The following is a 12,837-nucleotide window of genomic DNA, read 5'->3' as shown; positions in this document are numbered from 1 at the left end:
TGAAATTTTTTAATATGCGTGATGTTTATGAGGCGTCCTGACTCTAATTTTTGTTTGTTTGTTTTCGTCTGGTGCCCGTGGAAACGAGGCGCAAGGCACATAGAAAGAAATTCCGGAGCTAGCTTAGAAAATAAAGCAAATAAGATTTTTTAAATATATGTTGTCTGCCTCCTTTAACTTGCAAAACATAGACACGCATACATTAGCTGTCCTTAAATCAATTTTAAAATAAAAAGAAGTCTGGCGTGCATTAACATAAGTCAGGTGTTAAAGATTTATTCACTTAAGTTTGAGACGACGAGTTTTATAAATAATGATAAAATTTTACATTAATTCTTGGAATGTTTTCCTGTCAAACATATATAAATAATAAACAGGGATATATACTCCATATTTCTAGACAAAATTATTTCTCGTTAAACATTAACTTTTACTAAAGCAATTTCAAGATAAATTTAATTGGACATGACTTCTATAATTTATCGAAGACTCAAGATTGTTCCCTCCGGGTCAGTATCCTCTTGATAATAATAACTTCATTTCAGACAGATAATTGTATAGATACAGCAGCGTGAAGGATTAACTTGCGTAATGTTTTGTTTCTCATGTATGGTTCCTTAATAGCTAGGAGGACGAGCAAGGAAGACGAGGTAGGAGGCTTGCTAAGAGACAAGCCAAGAGTGGAACTATGAGAAAAACCCTCCCATGGGGAATTGGTGAGGATGCTTTTGTATTAACTTGCGCTGCTGTTGGGTACAATAGCTTCCCCGCCCCCCTCCTCCCACCCACTGCGGCCCACCTGATCAGCTTCACCATATTGAGGTAGGGCTCAATTGCTTCCCTGATCCACTGCGGCCCACCTGATCTGCGTCACCATATTGAAGTGGGGGCACAATGGCTTCCCTAAATCCACCGCTGCCCACCTGATCAGCGACACGATATTGTGGTGGGCACAATTGCTTCCCACCACCCACTGTGGCCCACCTGATCAGTGACACGATATTGAGGTGGGCACAATGGCTTGCCCCCACCCACCGCGGCCCACCTGATCAGCGTCACCATATTGAGGTTGGTTGCACACTTGTGTAGCCACCGCCCACCACCGCCATGGTTCACTGCCCCCGCCCACCCAACCTGTCTCCCTCGCTCTTCTCCCCCATTCCTCCTTTCTCTCACTCTCCTCTAATCTCTCCCACTTTACTCTATTTTCATGTTCTAATATCACTTCAAAACACCACCAGCTTAACCCTTATTGCTGTTCTTTAAAAAAAAAACATTCTTGGCGCCCTACTTCTCATTTATTTGCTCGCCCAACACACTTACACACTCTCTCTCTTTCTCTCTCTCGCTCTCTCTCCTTTTTCCTTACTCCCCATTCCTTTTCTTACTATTCATTCTTTCCCTTCCCTCTACTGCCCACTCTCCTCTTTGTAAGACAATCTGGTCACAACACATCATTTAATCGGCTTCCCGCCCAACAAATCATTGGCTATTCCTAGTTCGTCTTTTCTAATCTCTTACCCAATTGCTTGCTTACTTGATCGTCTGCTTGCCAAAAGAGGCTCGTGGAGGTGGAAGATTGAGGAGGAGGAGGAGGAAGAGGAGGAGGAGGAGGAGGAGGAGGAAGAGGAGGAGGAGGAGGAGATAAAGAAGAAGGAAGAGGAGGAGGAGGAGGAGATAAAGAAGAAGGAAGAGGAGAAGAATGCTGGTCTAGCTCCTTTTTGCAAGCTCCTCATATCATGAGTTCCACTCGTATAATTATCTTCACATAATTACAATGTTGTCTCAAATCTGACCACCTGTCCATAATCACTTCATAAGACAAAGTGGTGGCCCTAACGGTAACCTGTCTGGCTGACAGAGACCTGCCACATGACAAAGAACCTGGTTCCTTACGAGGGACCTAGCATATGACAATGGACTTGGTTCACTAGGAAGGTTAACTTTGATGAACCTTGCTATCGCGAGGAAGCTGATTAACGGCGAGGAACCTACTTAAGGTGAGAGCCTGGTTGACGGTGAGGAACCTGATTATCGACAAAGAACCTAGTTACCGGCGGGGGACCTGGCTTTATACAGAAGTTTGCAGCACCTCTCTACGTGCCTTCAACAACATCCAAAAATGGACATCTTCTGAAAGGTTAAAAGCATGACAGAGGTAACCTTTGGAGTCATGGGTCTGACCTGAGCTTCACAAAGTCTGAACCCCACAAAGTGTAACCTTATTCACTCTCTGAGCCCCACATTGTATCATCTTATGCACTCTCTGAGCCCCACAATGTATCACCTTATTCACTATCTGAGCCCCATAATGTATCGTCTTATTCACTCTCAGAGCCCTCCAATGTATCATCTTATTCACTCCCTGAGTCCCACAATGTATCTCGTTATTCACTCTCTGAGTTCCGCAATGTATCCCATTATTCACTCTGTGAGTCTCACTGTGTATCTCCTTATTCACTCTCTGAGCCCCAAGAAGTGCCACCTTCACTACCCTCTAAGTTTGAGGAATGAATAGTTAAAGATCTAATATTTCTTTGTTGTGTTAAATTGGAGGGGGGAGGGGGAAGGGAAGATAGGACCGTGGACATGGTGTGCGATTGGGGTGAAGGGAGACTATGAGTGCGTACCATTAATTTGTAATGTTAACTTTTAATTTAGATATGGGTGTCTTTTGGTAATTAAAAAACTCTTATTTGAAAGTAAATCAAGGCAGTGGTGTGGCGATCAGAATTGTATCCATGTTCCATTCCATCTCTTTACAGCGACTTTCTCTTTTACTTTGCCTTCTCGGTACAGTCGAAACCTTGTTCAACTCAAAATACAAGTCATTTCATATTACTCATGCACTTGCGTTTATTTCTTAAGCTGAATCATATTATTATTGCTAATTAAACTAGAAAGTTCTATAACTACGTTTCAGCTCTTTTTTTTTATTCACCCTCGTCTGTGATAACACGAACAATAAACAGACAGACTAAAGGCTTGAGAAGTAAATATAGTAACTGTTTTAAAACAAAAATGTTACCCTTTACTCGACCTCTTTTTTTTATTTTTTTATTTTTTTTTTGCGTCCGCTCCCCGTCCCAGGATAACCCTATGGCATTAGAACGCCAGCGTTCAAGGCTCTCAGACACGTTCAATGCGACTTTCAGGTGGTCTTTGTATGACTGTCTGGCGTTTATAACCGGGGTATTCTTTCATTAACGTATCCCTCTTGTCCCCCTTGCACGAACGTCAAGTGATATTTCATGGTTTCAAAAGGAGTAATGAAGACCCGGCTTGTAAGTCACAGTGAAATTGGCTCCAAACATATCATCCGATGCTTGGGTTCTAACCTACTGCTGCCCCACCACTAACCTAACCCCCATCACCCTCACTAACCCTACCCCTACCGCCCTCACTAACCCTACCCCTATCGCTCACATTAACCCTACCTTCTAAATCACCACTGGTCTCCCTACCTCTTCAACTAACCCCACTAAGCTCTTCATACCGCCGCAACCACACGGATCCCAATTCCCCCAACAAACCCATCACCCGAACCCCACCCTGAAAAACCCCTCCGGACCCCACCACGTTGCCTCCCCGCCCCTCCCATAACTGGGTGGCCTCGAGGAATAATCAAATGCATTCGAGTCACGAAGCTCAGAACACCTCATAAACAACGATAATCTACTTTTGTGGTATTGAAGAGAACATTAGACGCAAACCTTCATTGATAACTACGACCGGCGTACAAAGGAACTGACTTTAATTTGTGCTAAAGCATATTTTGCCAGGATTTTTTCACTATAGGAACCTCGTTATAACGGCCACGTGCTTTTCTTATTACTAAACAGTTTTCAAATAAATGCCATAAAAATATATTTACATATAAAAATATTCAGAAAAAAATTGTAAAGTATTTCATACGTTCGATGCTTTGGAACGGCTGACTTGTATGAGTCTGACGCATGATGTGTAAACAGCAAACGGCGATTGTGAACAAGATGTATGATGTGACAACGTCAGATAGGTGTGTATGGGTCTGGTATATTATGTACCAACGTTAGGTAATTGTGTATGAACCTGGCGTATGATTAAAGTTTGTCAGGCAGGCGTGAGTCTGTGTTCTGAAGTACATGAAGGTTGGTCTCGCCTTAACTCGCCAGCCAACCTACATAACCCTTTGGCCTTTGATGAGTAATGCAAATCGTGCTCTAGCTGGTTCCCCTCGGACGCCTCGTGGCCTTCGGAGGGACCTCTCCGTCATAACTTACTGTAATCGCAACAAAGAATTCACATTCAGCTTCGTTTTCCAATCAGAAGCTGAAGGGCTTATTTTGAATAGACGCGACAACAAAGGATAGGAGAACCGCCTATCACCAAGTATTTCAGATCAATTTAACCCATTAAGGTTAAATTGATTATTAATAATAATTTCTTGATTATACCCATTAAGGGCATGGGTACCACGAGCCATTTTGAATAATGAGGTTTGGAATTCCTGGAAACATCATCCGAAGTATATTATTCCTTGGTTATTTGTAAATGCTTTCAAACAAAATATTTTGTTTTAAACGGCCTAGATACTTGGATATTGGTCAAATCAGATTTCAGTAAATGAGAAAAAATATTAACTACTTTTAATCTTCCTTAGGTACCAGCTACGACCGTCGGGTTCTTACTAGGGTTGTCTCCTTGCCACCCACTACTTAAACTGGACACCGGCGTATCTGCGGAAAAGCTCTGGCAAACCAATATTTTTATCCTGTTCTCTTACGTTATAAGTCAGATGGAAAGAATACAAGGCATGAAGAAGTCAGGGACAAAATTAAGAGAAGATTGACAGCAATGTCCTACACAAAGGAAATCCCAAATATGGAGTCCCGACGGTGGTCAGAAACGTTCAAAATGGGTGTTATAATGAATGGTTATGGGTTGTGAATCTCTTTGAGCTCCTCAGATTCCGGGCAGGAGCCAAGGATACAACAGACGTTTTCCACTGAAGCGGGAAAACAGGAAATTGACATTCCTTGAGTCGCTAGTAGTGTCAATGGCCCTGGAACCCAATTTTTTGAGATAACTCATGACACGTTTGCCCCAGGGGCCAAGGGTCCCAATGATATGTAGAAATGTATGAATGTGTCCCAGTTGCGTTTCATTGTTAAAATTCACTGCTTCCCCGTGGTTGGGCGCACTACATGCCTAATTAACACTGATGGATTAACACGAGTGTAAATCCCACAACAACTGTTTACCCTTCTTCCAGGGTTATTTTGTGATCCAATCTGGATGAGCCGCAGGTTTTGAGCTTAACGAAACAATGGTTTTCTTTTTGCTGGAAAAAGGGCTGTAGCTAGGCTAGATTTGATAATGTAATCCATCTTGTTGCAAATAAACATGTGCTCAGTGGAGGCACCAAGGCGGAGGGTCACTGTAATACAGAGGGTCTCTGGATCTATAAACGGCCGTCTTTATACAGCTATAGGTACTGCTAAAAAGAATTTCCCTACATGGGGGACACACACACGGCTTTAAGGCGGGCTATCTCACGTTGTGATATTGTAGCGTTTATTATTTATAGCATTTATTCTCTACACTACTGAATTGTCCAAGTTGGGCTGTTTATGTAGTGATGGGAAGATCATGTATCTGATAACCAATCCACATCTCTGAAATCGAAGAAACGACGACGTTTGTTGCGGCTGACTCTTTTCTTTCACAGTTCATTCCCAAATGTTCTAACCATCTTAATAATCAGGACATGACTTAGTTTTTCCACCCGTAGGCTCTCTTGCCTTTCTATCTTTTCCGTTACAAGATTTTTCTCTTCGCCATTTCGCTTCTGGCAGCTTTATTATTTTTATTTTTACCTTTCTTCTTGTCTAACTTGTTCTTATTTATACCCTTTTTCTTATTCTTCTTTCTTTTTCCCCTTCCTATACTTCTAAAACTTCGTTTACTTTATCTGATTCTTTTTATTCTTACCGTTTGTCTTATTTTTACCTTTTCCCCTTATTCTTACCTTTTCATTTAACTCTTACATTTTCTGTTGTAATAATATTTTTCTCTTATTGTTACCTTTCATCATATTCTTTTTTTTTTCTTTTTCTCTCTCTTCCTCCCTCTCACTCTCATCCCTTATATTCACTTCCACTGTCTTCCATACGACATGATAATGCTCCAGAACAGACCGAAACGTGCTCATTTCTTAATTTTCAGACTTGTGGGTTGGATATGAACTTTTCAGCCACGATTTTGGGACTTATTGTCTGCATCATGTATCTCTTTCGAATCATCAACATGTTGTTGTAGGATTTTTTTACAAGATTCATTGATCCAGAGGAGGAGGATGAGGAAGACGAGGGGAAGGAGGAGGGAGGGGAGGAGGAAAGTCCGCCTGGTCAAAAAATTGAGAGGCTGAACCTACTCAAGGCCACAAATTTTGAAAGGTAGAGTAGCTTCTTTTCCCCTGTTAGACATCAACATGAAAGTTAGGACGCTGTCTAGCATACATGTCAAATAAATGTCATAATCACTTAATTTTGTGATCTTGCGGGTTGGAGAACACACCAGAAAGTAAGTTAACTTAAGCAGAGTAGACATTTTGTGAGATGGGGGGGGGGGTAAAATGCCTCATGAGTGTCGATTTTGTTCAACCGATACTCTGGATCCATTATGTGGCCATCTGGCAGGATATTTTTTTTATCCTATCTGGCAGGATGTGCTTTTACTTTACATAGTAATGCGGGAATTGGAGGAGACTTTAAAAATTAAATGCGTGTAGAATGAGACCTAAATTTACTTCTTGCTTTTGTGTTTTGCTAATGTTTTCTCCAGGAGTGCATCTAAGGTACCAGCGAGAGTGCGATCATCCAGGAACTATATATATTTACCTCGCAGGACAGAGTAGGAGTGGCGTTTTTAATGACAAATCATGAAAGGAGACGGACTAAGGGATCATTTTGTTGGACACCGTCGTATGAATCAACTTTATGTTCCCCAGAGAGAAACTTTGAGTTGCGACTGTAACATTATTGGATAAAGCGGATAGCAATGACAACGAAAGGCTCGGACGACAGCCTCTCTGACTTGGTTGAGTACATTTTTAAGATAGAGCTTCGCCTGTGCCTTTTGGTCTATGAAATTGGCAATGAATGCTCGCGCTGCATGTGTTGCGGCTTCAGAGCATAGGGGGATCCAAAACCCATTCTGATTAGGTTTGAGGATTGTGGCTGCTTTATGGAAGACTGATCCCACTACAGTATTTACTCCACAGAGTTGGAGAATGTGTTTAACAGCAATGCACTTTGATTTACTCGCATTCATAATTAAGGCACAGAGGGCCCCTCTAGGGCCTGGTAACCTCAGGGACAAGTTGGAGAACCTTGCGAGTTCAGCAGTGTCATTCAGCGTTGAATGACATTTTCAAGTACTTGATAAAAAATATATGAGCTGAGGTCTTAGACTCGTAACGAAATCTGCAAATCCAAAGGATAAAGCCATGACAATATTATGGACCTCAGATTCTTGAACAGTTAAGGGTTCTTCTCTAATAATAATTGTATGCAATCACTGTTGTTATTGAGAACTATATGTAGTTTTTTTGTAGAGTTTTCTCTGTGGTGGTGTTTCTGTGGGCAATTGTGTCCTAACTGGTTATAACTAATTGCACCGGCAGTATTGCCCTCCTTAATCTATTGTTAATTGGTTCTCTAATTTTGATACTTTCATATGAGGAAATTTAAACATTTATAATGGCGGATGCTTTATGTTCTAAGATGAAGGCTGATTCGGATACCATCTCTGTGGAATTAATTAACAGTCCTAATTACCAAGGTTACTAGTGACTTGTCTCCACTTGGCAGTAAAACAATGCATGTATTTTAAGACAATAAGAGATTGTCCTATATTTTGATGGTTCCTAGAGCATCATTGACTTTTGTCAGAAGGTCAGTGAAGCTAGGTGCTGCTTGTAGGCGAGTTGCCATGGGGATGCAAGGCAAGGGTCTAACAGATGTTGCTCAGTTTGCTTCAATAAGATTTTACGATTATATCAAGGTAAGAAAGGTGTTGTCTCGAAGTTCTGGTGTGTGGGCTTAAGGTGGCCATTGTCGCGGGGCGGCCACCTGGATCCTAGGCCACGACATGAACTGATTGATTGAAAGTGAACTCTACAACCCCAACTTAGACAAACGACTTTGTCACATACCTGATATAAACCTTTAAAAGAAGTAATTTCTTCCCTCTCTTGGCTGGAATGAACCTGAGCGTCCAAAACGACATTAATATACTGTATATTGTAATATACATGCATAATAATATACAGTAATTTACATGCAGAAAATGCTAATATATTATCATATTAATTTTATTTGAGAAAATTCCTGTTTTGAATAAACAGCATGCTAAAATTTATGAATGCGTCTGTGGGGTCGACCGATGGATGGAATGGACTTGAGTCGAGGACGGGTTAGTAAATGCGTTCTCCTACGTACTTCAAATGCAAATAATCGCAAACAGAACTTAACCTAATCCATTCCTAACTACACAATGAACTTTAACATATAATAATATTAACTTATATATAAGAACAAACACATTTAATGTACATTATGTTAACATTTATTATTGCGTCCTGGGGTCGGGGGCGGGGGGGGGGGATTAGTTGGTAGCCACTTTAACGAGCCTGGCCTGAGGACAGGTTGCTGCGTTGACAGCACAGTAATTGATTCCGTAACTGTGATATAGTCAGAGAATAAGTTATACTAAGTTGGCTGAAACAAATGACCCAACCAACACAAATATTAAATGAAAGAAGAGTGACGACGTTTCGGTCCGTGCTTGACTCATATAGATATGATGTAGTTGTTACTAGAAACAAGCTTGGCTACAGACTACGTCTGGCAAGTTACTGAAGCTGAACCATTACCAGAATACTAAACCTGCAAACCCTGTGAAGAATCATTAAAATATTGGATTTTTTTTTACTAAGTTATCTGAATAAGAACTGCAAAGGATTTGAGACCTTCTGGCCTAATGAATAATTCAACAGCTACATCCAACATTTTTTTGGTTAATCTGTAATATTGAAAGACGTCCTTACAATTCTAAAAATATCGAAGCCAAATCACTTGACATGCTAAGTGATTTGTACTCAAATTAGGCAAAATTACATATCAGTTTTGTAAATCAAAATATAGTATATAATTGTAATGACTCTTGTAATAGCCTACTGAAAGAAATGTGATTGTTAAGACTTGTAAACTGGATATCTAGTTTTATACATGATCATCTGACCTATGTGGCAGAGAATGTCAACAGCATTCTCAATGTGACCGGACTGAATTATCCAGGTTATCAACGCTGAATATATATTTTAAAAATATATAATTATGATTTCACGTTGCTTTTACAGTCAAACCGAAAATTTTCACACTATTTCATGAGTTACTAGCTGTTCTTTGCTATTAGAATCCCTGCTTGAAATACCATGCGTGTTAGTGGCTTTGCATTATTGTAAAAATACCAGTCTTGTGTAATCTCATAAACCCATTATGCATTCATGCAAATAAAAATTATTATTATTATTATTATTAATATTATTATTATTATTATTATTATTATTATTATTATTATTATTATTAATATTATTATTATTATTATTATTATTATTATTATTATTAAATAATTAACAATTGTTGAATTACGGCTAGACCGGGCATGTTTGGGCATAATGCTTTCGTTAACTTCAGTATTTACCTCACCTCCTGTCATTCTCAGACCCGAAGGAAGCTTAAGATCCAGCTTGAAAACCTGGAACTAGTTTTCTAATGATTCACACGTGTCTGTGTGATTTTTTCTGTATATACTTATGTCTATCTGTGCCAGTGCAATAAGTTAGGCTGGTAATTTTTCATTAGTCTAATGTAATTCTCATTATACTTCTCTTCTAGTTCATACATATTCATATCTTGCACTTATGCACATGGTCTGCATGAAGACTGGACCAGTCTTGTTCTGTATATAGGTGGTTAAGTTCTGTTCACTCTTGCTGTTTGATCTCCCTTCTCTTCTCCTCCTTCCGTGAGGCGATGATGTGATCTCATACAATGTCTTGTGTTAGGAAGTTCCTTGTACGACTTTCTAGCTTCAAATTATTGTATCACTATAATATTATAAAAAAAATAAGAAATAATGCATAACTATCCGCAAGTAACCCTCCTATATATCTAAGTTGAAGGTTTGAGAAGGGGACAACATGCTGCTCAACTCCTTGAGAACTGCATAGCTTTTCACTACAAAGAACAGCTTAAAACATTTCAAAACATATGGAGCTGAATGTTGGCTGGTGAGGCTTCAGCATGAGAGACAGTTCAGGTTTGGGAATCATGACACTGGTGTAATCGATTATGCTTGAGAGTGTGACGCTGAACAAAATTCAATCAAGGGAAAGTCCATGATTGCTCCAGCTAGACACACAATACAAATATATTCAAGGAGTCTGGGTCCCCAAAGGAGCGCAGACAACAAGGGACCTGGTTGTGGAGCCGCTCATACTTGCTGAGGAGACTTGAACACATCACCGAGGTGAACGACAACGGCGCCAAAAAAAAAAAAAGAGAAGAGAGTGAGTATGGTGTATCTTTGTGTAGTCGCATACCCGGATTCTTCTTTGGCGTGTGATAGGAGTCGCCTGCTTTGTTCCACTGTTTGTGATAAAAATCATGTAACACAAGTCTCACTAGACAGGCCATGAACGTGTATGTGACTGAACTATAAACAGAACGATCCACTTTGCATATATTTTGTCGAGTTCAGTAGTTTTGTCAAATCTTTACATTCTTCATGAAGCTTGTGAATGAATATCAGTGTTGGAAGGAATTGTCAAACAACGTGGTTTCAGTATATCCGATAAAAAGGCTCTTCACACCTATAGATGTTATGACTTGTTTTATATGACATTACATCCTACAACTTCTCATACAATGTCTTGCAGTTATGGCGTGTGGCAGCAGCCACACGCTATTGACAGATTGCGGGTCTGTTTAATGGAAGATTCTCTTCAGGTTCTGCGGGCAGAAGCAGAGTTCAGAAGTGACGAAGTTTACCATGAGCTGTAATTCCTGGACCCCAAGAAGAACAAGGAACCGGTTTCTTGATCCATCATCATGGCATGTGGAAATGTCATGTTGTATGTCATGAGCTCTACTTATGAAAATGTATATGTAGGTTATATTTTATTTGATATTAACGTATGTATTGCTGATGACAGACACTTAAGAGACTGTATGTAGAAGAGTTACTTACGTTTATTCAGAATTTATTAATTTACTTTTTTTGTGGGGAGAATAACATGTTAATAGTTCTTACCTAATAGTATGTAGGGTCGCACTTCAACTCCTTAGCTGTCCCATTCAAACTCTTCGTCGTTAACAAATCTGACTTTCTGATCCTTGCCTGTCTTTGTCGGAAATTTTTTTAAGTGTTGATGAATGTAGCCTGTAGTGTGTACTCTGTTAAATCATTCGACCTACACTTAATAAAGGCCTCTTCACATTCTTTGTGGTACATTTGCGTGTTTCGCTTCCGTGCATGTCTTCTCGCTCTGTTTGAGTTCACTCAAAAGATTGTATCTTTGCTCACTTATTGAGTCCCCCCTAAGTATTTCGCATGTCTATGCGGACTGTATTTGACTAACATTAAGTTAATATGCAGCAACCTGTTCTCGTTGCCAATTCTTTCAATATAGCTTGAAGCAAACCTTTGAACTTTCTGGAAGTTAATTTTGACCTTTTACAGGTGGAGGCTCTGTGGTGGTGCGACATACATAAGCATCGATGAACTAACCGGGCGCAAGCCGTCATCAGCGTTGTGACAGCATCCTTTTCTAGATTTCTTGAAGGACTCCAGATGTTGGACAGTCTAGCAAAGGTTACTGGTAGGATTATATGTGTGATAGGTTTGATCTTATGTTGTTCCCAGTTAGATTTCTCTCATTGACAATAAGGGACGCCTCATTCTCATTATGTTTTTTTTTTCTTTCGAATTCCATTCTTATAAGCATGCATTGTTTGTGCTGAAGTTCATTACTATATATCATATGACGAATGCAGCCTATAAACGATTTCCTGACGTATCTTGCAGATCTCGCATGTCCTGATTCATTCACATCTGAGCGGCAAACATTGACACAAAGATTTAAGTATCACAGCCTCTTCTACATATCTTGATTGACCTTTAGTAAATCTTTGGAACTTCTAGACAGAGTCTTTGTGCTTTAGGAGGTTTTGGTTACATGTTGGAAGAGAATCATCTATAAGGATTTAAATGAGGTAGTTATATGGATCATTTATTTACCTTGTTCAGACCATCTTGATTTTTCTTGCAACCTTAGGATGTCCTTACCCGTCTCATAGAACTGTCATCATATTTTGTAAGCATTCACCATAAGGAATTATCTTATCCATTAATTTATACCAGAAAGAACTGCACGAGGAACTTCTCAAGTAAATTATCTCTAATTCAACACCATTTATCTCTGTTTGCTGAGTTCATTGTCATGTTGAACCCCACTGATTTATTCTATCAGTCTTGACCCCACCCTACAGTTTGCTATGGGATCGTTTTTTTCTCTGTAGACCCTTTTTTCTCTATATGTCAGTAGTCTATTTCCTAAGTTTATTCATTAATCTACCGTCGAAGACTGTATCAAAAACATTCTGGCAGTTTTGAGAAGATGCATTCAACTCAACTATTTCCTTTCAGCTTGATCTAGATCATTATGTAGTAAAATTGTATTTGATTAGTTAGATTTTTAATTCCCAGAATCCATGTTTGTTTTTGGTTAAC

The sequence above is a fragment of the Procambarus clarkii genome, chromosome 7 (genome assembly GCF_040958095.1).
Source record: "Procambarus clarkii isolate CNS0578487 chromosome 7, FALCON_Pclarkii_2.0, whole genome shotgun sequence".
NCBI lineage: Eukaryota > Metazoa > Arthropoda > Malacostraca > Decapoda > Cambaridae > Procambarus > Procambarus clarkii.
Note: the sequence above shows the minus strand (reverse complement) of the source record.